The sequence below is a fragment of the Argiope bruennichi genome, chromosome 8 (assembly GCF_947563725.1).
Source record: "Argiope bruennichi chromosome 8, qqArgBrue1.1, whole genome shotgun sequence".
Taxonomy (NCBI): Eukaryota; Metazoa; Arthropoda; class Arachnida; order Araneae; family Araneidae; genus Argiope; species Argiope bruennichi.
Window position 1 is genome coordinate 11,903,701 of NC_079158.1, and position 10,816 is coordinate 11,914,516.

Consider the following 10,816-nt stretch of genomic DNA (forward strand, 5'->3'; position numbering starts at 1 on the left):
ATCTAAATTTCCAAAAATACAGTGAAGAAAAATATTTAGATCATTAAAGAAGAACTAAACATCAAGATTCCCATATTATAAACATCAAGGAAGCAAATTATTTTCGTCATTTTTTTTTGTGGATAACCCCTTAAGATTAACATAAATGGCTTTTTTTTTCACATATTGGTGAGATACAAAAACGATTGCATGTTGCGTAAGTGAAAGGTTGCATGTGGGAGGGGGGAGACAAACATATAGTTTACAGATGTATTGTATGTTTGTAAGTAAGAAGGGGGGGGGGAGGAAGCGTTTTGCAATGCTCAAAACACAGCAGAATTTTCTTTCAAGAAAACAAAACTGTGTCAAAAGTCTCGGGTCGTTTTATTCCACCTGGATACGCATTTGTTGCATTTCATTTTTTCTCCTCAAATATTTATAATTTATTTCATTTTTATTTACTGCATTTATATCTTTATACTTATTTTATAACTAACCTCCGACTGGTTCACCTCAAACTATTTAAAGTTGCCTCTTTGATAGAACTTATATATTTAATGGAAATTGAAATTTCGATGGAAATTAAGTTTTCTATTCTATGCTTGCTCTTAAAATAAAACAATGTATTAGAATACCATCAGATTTTAACAATAGTTATAACTAATGCAAAATTGGGTGCGTCATATCGTTAAAAAGGTACAAAATAACTAAAATATCATTTAAAACAAAATTAACGTTAAAAATTGAAATAATAAATTTGGTGATGGGTAAAACCATTTTTTCTTTTCTCTTAGTCAAAATTTCTAAATGAAAATAAATACGATTTATAGCAATTGCGATATTATATATCTCAATTTATATTTTTTTAAAGCTTAAATATCCAATACCACATTTAAAAAACATCAATTTGTATATATTCTACAATATATTTCAAATCTAAAACTTCTCAAATGAAATAAAAGTCAGTACACTCAATGTGTTTGAATTGAGGAATAAATTTTAAAATGTATATAACATCAAACAGTGAATAAGTGAAAATATATTTTGAAATTAATATACTAATATCCGCGTTTAGCATCTATATTTTAAAATAACTGGCAAAATCAAAGAATCACTCTCTTTACTCCAGTCACACACACACTGTACCGATTTCACCAGTTTTTATTTCATATTACTAATGATTACATGAATTTCACATTAAGTCAAGGAGACCTTTCTTTCAAATACCGACGATTTCTGAGAAAAGTTTGAAAAGCATTACTTCACTTCTCATTCTCTGATTGGAAAATTCTCGACTTAGTTTGCTACTCCCAAACACTAAATAAAACATGTAATTTACCGATTACGCCACTTTCACTTTCGAACGAAAACTCATATGATATGTCATCAATGAATATTTGTCCTTTTTACATGCATTTTCGCGAAATATTACGAAATAGTCAGAGTTGTCTAACTCAACTGGACCGATTTCGCCAATAAGCGCAGTTTACCCATTTGAATGCTCTACCATTATTATACAGTCATATTTTAAATAATTTTTATTTGGTAAGATGCATTTCATCAAATTCGTCTACATGACTCTATTAATGTCATTAATATGGCAGTCAAAGACGCTCGGTTAATAAGATTAATTGTCAACCAGTCTTAATTGACTTCATCTCATCACAACATCTCGCTCAACATATGTCTAGTAAAAAATAGCTACAATAATGTAAATAAAAGCTACACAATAATGATGGAGCACTTTCATTGGTTAGCTATATTTCAAAGAGACGATATCATCCGCTTCGTGGAAAAAATTGGCAAAACCATTATCTTTTGTTGCCATAATTATTTTCATTACCAGTTTTTGAAATTCAAGACAGTTCCAAGGTTTTATTTCGCAAAATCTTCCGCAATGGAGGGAAAGAGAGTAGCCGACTAACAATGACGTATCGATAGGTCTAGATAATTCATGTGGATCAAACTTTTTGAAATCAGTTCAGTGGTTAAAGGCGGTGAACTCTGTCGCAAGAGTTTTCCTAATTCAAAAATGGAAAGAATAGAAATATAGAAGACCTTTGATAATTAATCTAAAGATCATGAATTTTATATGAAGTGAAAATGATCGAAATCGGGCCATTGATTGGTGTTAAATGGTAGATTATTTTGATTTTTCTTATTATTTTTAATATATATATTGCATTATATGTACAAAAGAAACCATTTTTTTTTTACCTTTTCTGTAGTTCTGTCCAAAAGATATTTACAAAACAAAACATCAAAGACGAAAAAAAAAAAAAAAAAAAGTACGACTTATAATATATTACCTTGTACAACAGTAAATAAATTTCGCTCCATGCGGCTTCAATAATTTGGGAATTTGGAAAGTATTGCTGGAGATCATAAATAAATTATTTATTTTATTTTGATCAATTCTTATTTAGAGTGCATTTGTACTTGAGATAGTGTGAAAAGGAGTCTATGAAAAATACCACGCTGCAAACAGCAATCGAATCTCAAGTGGATGTTTCTCATAGAAGAATTTAAAAAAAAAAAATCTTTTGTTGAAAGACATAAGACATTGAAAAAAAAACACACACACATAAGTTGCTTGCATTGTGAAAGTTGTGAAGACATTAGTTGTTCGTTGCATGCATTTGTGAAACGTACTTGGTTAAAGGCGGCCTTCCTGTTGAAATCAATTTTCAATTTTCTCTCTCTCTCTCTCTTTCTCGTCTTCTTTGTCTTAATGTAAGCTATTTGGAAAAGTGCAAATTCTTCCCACGCCTTGATACCCAAGTCAATTTTCATTTTATTAACTGCGTCAGTTTAACCATAACACGGAATAAGCGAACTGTCTATCTGCTTTTCGATTTTAAAAAAAGAATGCCAACGATAAAAACATTTTATTTTCTACAAAACTATAAATTTCACTAGATTCTTTCTCCGATTCTTTATGATCATTTTTATCTTTTGTTGTATTTTAACAATTTCCTGTCCAAATTATTATTTCCTAATAAATAAATTAAATATTTAAAAATATTTCTAAATATTTTACACTTCACTAGTCATTTGTATCTAAATTATGTTGCAATTAATAAAATATAAAATGAATGCAAATAAGGATATCTGCTCATTATTAAAAACAGATAGTTCAGGCAGCACCCAATGCCCTCGCCCCGGCGGAAAGGGTTCATGATTGCCCGAAAATTAAAGCAATGCTTATGAAATTTTCTAAAGAATTCTTTTTGGTTAAAATTTGTAGCAAACAAGTTTGCTACAAATTATAACCAAACAAACAAGTATTTGTTAACATTAAAAAATGTTTGATGTCTTGCGTTCACATCAATAAAAATAAAATAATATCTTTTTATGATTATAAAAAATTTTAGTTTCAGTTTATTTAAAAAACTTACCAATACGGCATTAAATATCTTTATAACAATCACTTTTTAATCATCGAATATTTACAAATAATTTTAGTAAATTTTACGCAAACTGATTTTTAAAAAAATCATTTTTTTTTTTTTTAGAATTTTAATTATGAATATTGAAATTTTCCATTTAGCCAACGTTTTATATTTAAATCTCTCTTTTTTTATTTTCGGATTTAGGAAATTAGAATATATTTTATCGGAATTTTATATTTTACCATTGAATCATTTTCTTAGTTTCTTTAAATTTTGCTTCAAAAATATGTCATTCAAAGAATAGATGCATGAAGCTTTTACATGATATAAAATGCAAGCGAGAGATAAATACTATAAATAAAACTGTTATCTAAAATTATTGAAAAGAATCCATTGATTATATTTTAGACATAATTTGTGGGATAACTAGAAAAGTTACCAAAACTTTTCCTGTTTGTTGAAAAAAAATCTGTTTTCTTTAAATGGGGATAAAAATTGTTTTCATGCCATAACTTTCGAATATATTGCACGAAAACCATTTTTACAGCATCTTAAAAATAAGAAGAAAAAAAATCTTCTAGTGGTATTAATTTTAATACCGAACAACTAATTCTCTAATTCTTTTAAATTCAGTAAAACGCAATTTGCAGCATTTTTTGTTGTTGTTGAATTATTTAGCCTACTTCACTTTTGAATGAAAACTATCATTCGTGGGCTTTTGTCAAAGCTAAAATTGTTTCCTTCGAACATTTTTGATTTTGGTTTTATTTTTTATCATAAGAACTTTTTAATATACCCGTATAGTAATTTACTTCAAAACAATTTTTTACAAAATATTATTGAAATTTCTTTTACTATTTGACATAATTTTGCATCATATGTTATCATTTCAAAATTTGTAATACATCCTACTGTTTTATTATGTCTTTTAAATGAGAGTTCTTTTTTATCTTTCATTTATAATGGAATCTCTAGTATTTAGCTTATTATAAATATAACTTTAGGTTTTGTTATATTTCTTTTTCTCAATTCGTGTAGTATTTATAAATAAGAAAAATTTTCCTCCCATCCTTAACTTTTATTGCAGCGACATCAAGGTTCAAATTTTACATAGAGAAATATCAAATACAAATTTTGAATATTTGATTAAATATTAAATAAACTTTGCATACCAAAGGCTCCTAAAACAGTATGTACGTGAATATGGATCACAAGATCGGAAATAAACTAAAAGCATCTTAAAAAACTTGCGAAGCCTGTTTTTGGGCCAATACACCAAAATCGTACTTACAGGCAAAAATTTCAGAACGTCCAGGTTAACATATGAAAAAAATCCTTCAAATCAATTTCTATACGTTGCAAAAAAGTTGAAAAAAAAATGTTTAATTTTTGCAAAACAGAATTCGATGTGCCATAATGGATGGTGCTTTGGTCTTACAAGGTTGTGTTTTGACGATCTAGTTGTTACATAATAATATAAAAAAATCAACGTAAAGAGGGTCATTTAAACAAAAACGCCGTTAAATATTTAGATGCGAATTAGAATACAGACAATCAGAAACATTAATAGTTTTGATAAAATAATAAGTGTGTGCTTCTTTAATTATCAAGGCAATTTTATTGGTCAAGAACTATCGAATTCAACGCGAAATGATAAAATTGTTTTGGTTTGCTTTATTTTCTAGAATCATACACTTTAATAATACACAAATCTCAATTGAATTTTAAACGAGCAAACTATTTTCTTAATGTATTATTCTGGTTTATCTATATATAACATTTTTGTTCATTCAGGGAATTTTAGGAATCATGGAATCTCTATAATAATACGATAAAAAAACATAATGTAATTTATATTCTGCAGAGCAACGACTTATGCTGCTACTAGTATAAAAACGAAATAAAAAAATGATAATAATAATAATCAAGAATTTTTTCATTCGAAATTGGCTACTTTTTAGATTTTAATAATTCTACGAGTTCCGTTCTATATCGTTAACTGTTTGAACCGTATATCTCCTTTTAGGAACCGGTTCAAGACGGTGCATCATTTTGATGTTTTATTTATTTAGTTTTTAATTTTGATTCTTAAAAATACTTACAGAATGGTAAGAACATATAGATTAATTTTTCGTGAAAATTCAACTAAAAACAATTATACATGTGTTTATTTTTGGATGCAATAAACAAGTGCCTGTATTAAGTGAATAATTATGCATCGAATTACTTTTCAGAGTGTAAAAAGTTAAACAATTCCAGATATTTTTCAAATGATTGTGTTCCCAGCCGTTGCCCTTTAATTTTTTTTTTTTTTTTTTTTTTTGTATTCAAATAAATTTGAAATGAAAAAAATATATATATATATATTGTAAGTTCCCATTTTGTGCCATTAAAGTAAAACGATCTCAATCTGGGGATAGAGAGAAAAGCCGTTTCAAATTCAAAATTTCTCGCGAAATGTTCTTTATTTTTCTCCCCTCCCCCACATATCAGCTGATGAATGACCGAAGTAGATTTTTGGCAAACCGTTCCAATAGGATATCAACAAGAAAGACGTGAAAGTGTGTTGAAAAAAAAAAAATGTACAACTGCATTGAAAAAGGGATTTAACTCTCGCAGCTGATTTTTTCCCACCTACACCCGGCACTTGAGCGAAATAAAACGGATTTAGAGATTTCCGCATATCAGAACAGTTCCTTCCCCTCCCTCCCCTTTCTAAAAAGTGTGAGTTTGATTAATAAGGACTTGACACTGAAATAATAAGATGATTCGGTCCATTTTTCTTCTATATATCATCACATATGCGCGAAAAATGTACGTCTGAAAAATGACATAAGGGGAAATATTGCTCCGACAAAATTTTGTATCATTCTGGCTATTTAAACGCACTTTCTCAAAACATTTCACTGTATGAAACATTATATTTTATTTAAGGAAAGTTGACAATCAAATTCTTCAATCCAGCTGTTAACTCTTCTTTTCATAGGTCATCGACCATCGGATTATAATATTTTAAAACTTAATTTGAAACTTTAAGATTAAAATTAATCCAGATATGTTATAATTTTATGTTAAAATTATGAGAAATACATTGGCTATTTTTACGAAAATACGATCATAGCTCTCAGCAAACAAAATCATTGAACAAAGTTATCAAAAATCTCTAACCTCTCTCTGTGAAATGAAGAGAGCTGAAACAATTTCTTATCTCATTTATTTCTCTCCGATCCTCTAAATTTCCTCGGGATCTATTCTTCACTGAAAATTATGGAATCTAAGACAGCCCATCCAAAGATTTCGAAATTTTAGAACACACTCGAAATCAAAATTGTTACTCATTAGCTGTATTGGCTATAAAACATTTAGCTTCCGTTATAACTCAACTACTGCTTGATAAATAAGTTTTGAATACAAAGGATCAAAGCCAGACGGCATTTCAGTGTCATAGTTAATAAATGATAAAATCACGATGCTACATCGCTATATTTTTAAACGGTGCCTAAAAAACGGGACGGAGAAGATGAAAGAGTCTCGACTACTTTTAATGATATGCACCTAACAGTCTCTTCAAATCAGCAGTTCATTCACTTCTCAATCCCTCTCCACCATCCAACGTATCGCAAATATTTTGCGATACCTTTCGCCAAAAACCATCTGCCAAGAATTCTTACCAATAAACACATACGGCATCACTCGCAGCGAACTTCTAAATCCAAAAATACAGTTAGAAATATCAAGTAAAGTACTTTTTTTTCTCTGTTTCCCCCCCCCCTCTCACCTTCTCTTTTCCTCCCTTTTCTATAATAGACACGTTTTCATCAAACTGTGACGCACTGAATTATAGATTTTCCTCTAAAAACGGATTTCATTTAGACACGCTATTTTTTCAACACTAGATTAAATCCCAGTTCCACGAGGGGAGGCGGGTCAATACGAATCGGAAAAGCGAAAGGAAAAAAAAAAAAAAAAAGGAGAGAAAAAAAAAGAGCATTAAATTGTAAGTGAGCCTCCTTATAAACCACTCGATTTTGGTTAAAAACTACCTTTTTATTTGTTTGCCTCCCCCCTCCCCGCCCCGAAGGGGAGATATTTTACTTTTCTTCCCGATTTCTGGTGAATATCCCTCATTTGCGAGGGCCGATGTTTGCCGCAGCCGAAGCGAATGACCTTTTGTTGGGGTGCGAATGATGACGTAATGTTGTGGGAGAGGAAGCGGGAATAATAACGCATTTTGCCGAGTGTCGATTTCTATGTTTGAAAATATGAGAGTTAAAAAGTATAGATTTTTTTATATATATTTCATTTAAGTGAATCTGTATCAAAGGATTGATTGGGAATCCTTTTTTTATAGCTTTACAAATTTTAAAACATCCGATACGTACGTTTACCGCACACCGTCGATGAAAGAAATAAACAACTCTTTAATATACTCTTAAAAATTGGTTACTTCTGAAGAAAGCATTATTCTTAATGAAGCGTACTAAATTAGCGTACTGATTGGAACTATCTCGAACTCCGCTTCGATTTGTTTCATGTGAGGAATGGTGAAATAAATGACAGAGTCGAAGGCTATAAAATGTGGAGTATCCGTTGGAATCCTGTAAGCACTGGAAATTTCAAAAAATAAGCAAGCGTGTGTATTAAATTTATAACTAGGCCTAAGATTAGTAAAATATTGCCATTAAAAAAACAGAAAGATTTATTATTCGGTAATAAAGAGCAAGTAAATGCATTCATTTTCTTTACAAAATTTAAAAAAAAAAAAAAAAAAAAAAACGAAATTATTAAATTTATCTGACATGTGACACAATACATCGCAAGAGAACTAGTCACAATTTTTCTGTACGAAACCGTGTAATACAAGATGTTGCATGAGAGCTAATCGCATTTTTTTTTGTACGAATTCACGCAATGCAAGACGCTGCATGAGCGCTTGTTACAATTTTTACACACGAATTCATGTCATATGGAGATCCCTAATAATTCCCACGGATTTATTTATTAACTGATATCTCACTAAAATCTCGATATTACCAAGCGACTTCGAAGATACCCTGTATTTTATCCTGTCAGCTCAGAGGAGTCCTGTTGAAGAAATTCGTGGAAATTTGCCAGGGAAAATGAAATAGCAAATGTGAGCTTTCGTCAAATTGAATCGTAGTTAATCAGCTGCATTCACTAATTAACTACGATAGCTGTGTAACTCACTCATTCTTTACCGCGCAACCCTTCCCCAGGGTGAAATCGTTCGCATATTTATAGACCCTCTCTGTTTACCCTGCAAGGCCATTTTCACATGGAAAAGTTCTCTCGGAGAGCCGAGTGCTTAAAAAAAATGGTCGCGGGGAACGGTGACCATTTGTTTTTTGACCAGTGTCGCGGAGTGTTATTAAAATGTATGTCCTGGCTCGTGACACGTGCGGCCGCCCTAAAATATAGTGGCCATAAATCTTTTTTATGGCTTTTTATCAGTGGAGCGGCCCGCCCATCCCTGAATGGGATGCGGACTCTCGCTCCTCGATGACCGGGAGGGATCAGATCCGGCGATTTACGGATTTCGAACGCAGCTAGACCTCAATTAAAAGGAACTATTGTGGCTTCACTTGTGAAAGGAGAGCGAAAAAAACTATCGCTCTTTGGCGTTGAAAGAAATTTCACTTGGCGATTTTTTTTTTAATCTTGAAAGTTATTTGTTTTTTGTGATAATAGGGGCTTAGACATTTTTTAAGCTGAAAATATTTATGGCAAAATAACTCAGATTTCAGAAGATATAACCTATCTTATGTTCTGTTGATTTATTTACAGTAAGGGAAAAAGAAAAAAGAGAGAAAAAAAAAAGGACATGTTTCTGACTAACGGAAAAAAGTGTTAGCCTTTGATATTTACGCAATCTTAAATGGTGTTTCTGAAAAAATAATCTATGTGACTGTAACTTAAAAACTAACAATCCTTTTTTAAAGGCTTTAGAGTTTCGAAATCTAAAACGTTAACGTCGAGGAACAGAAGCAAGGAAAATGTTCTAATGGAAATGAAAAAAATTCGGCGATTTTATTTTAAAAAACCACATTTCTCTTTCGTATCGCATTCCAAAAGATTTTTTTTTTTTTTTCATATAGTGCTCTTCATTTTATATAACAAAACAAATGCTCTTCATTTCATATATATAAATTTTCTCTTCATTTGCACTAAATAACCCAATTATAAGAAAATACTTAAACAACTGCGTTATAGTATTTCACAGTAAGTGCATAATTGCGAGGTAAAAATATAGGAAGAATGGTCTGTCAATAATCTCACGTTGTTTCTTTAACCATATTCCGCATAATTTTTCGACATATTAAAGACTTAAAAGCTATTGTTTTATGCTACGATTACCCGAACAGAAATTTTTTGAATAGAATTAAAACGTATGTTTAATTAATTTACTATTGATTTAAATGTATTAATTACATAGCAATACCAATTTTAATTTAAAAATTGTCAAGAAATATTTTCCAGAATCACTGAAAAATGAGTGTGCACAGGTTATGCATTTAGGTGATTTAACTTGCCATAAATCTATATACAATACTATCATGTGACGATCGACTAAATTTTTGATATTCTTAAAAGTTCTCCAATTCTAGAAGCAGGAATTACCAAGCGCTTGGCACTAGTGAAAAGTGAATCATTGGGCTACTCTTCGATATCACTGCGTTTCATTGTCAGTAGGATTTAACTATGAACGATTTAATGTCAGTCTACATGCTCAGAAATAACATAACTTTTATCCGCCAAAGCTTATAAAGAGATTATAGACGGAAAAAAATGATGTTTGTTTGTTTCTTATGGCACTTGCCACTGACAAGCCCGCTGTTACGAAGACAGCGATTTAAGCCTGAGGGGGACGTCTCTTATTTTTTATAGCAGCGCCAACTAGGGCCAAGAGTACGACTTTGCCACTCACGCATCATTCATTTGCTTGCACAACCCCTTTTTACAGGAGGGCACATTCACACATCTCACAGATAGAACAACAGAAGAACAACCATGCCCAAACCGGGACTCGAACCTGGGACGCCCAGATCACGGGGAAGACGCGCTACCCCTATGCCAGGACGCCGGCAAAAAAATGATGTAAATAAATAAAAGCATAGATTCTGATTAACACAGAGAATAAAATGGTTCCAAAGATATGGGAATGCTCCAAACAGGGTTATCTTGAGTATTTTGCTTAATTTATCATCTTTTATCGAAAAATTTATGTATTATGGTGTATGGAAACTTACATAAGTAAAAGCCGTTATACTAAAAGCTGCACCTGCGCTTACTAGTTCTTTATAATATAAGCAATATTAAATATACATGTGTGCGTATCGAAGAGTTTTCGAAATGTTACGTTCCAATCCCTTAAAAAGTTTTAGAACCCAAATTAATAAAAATGAGTCGATATTCAAAGACTTTGA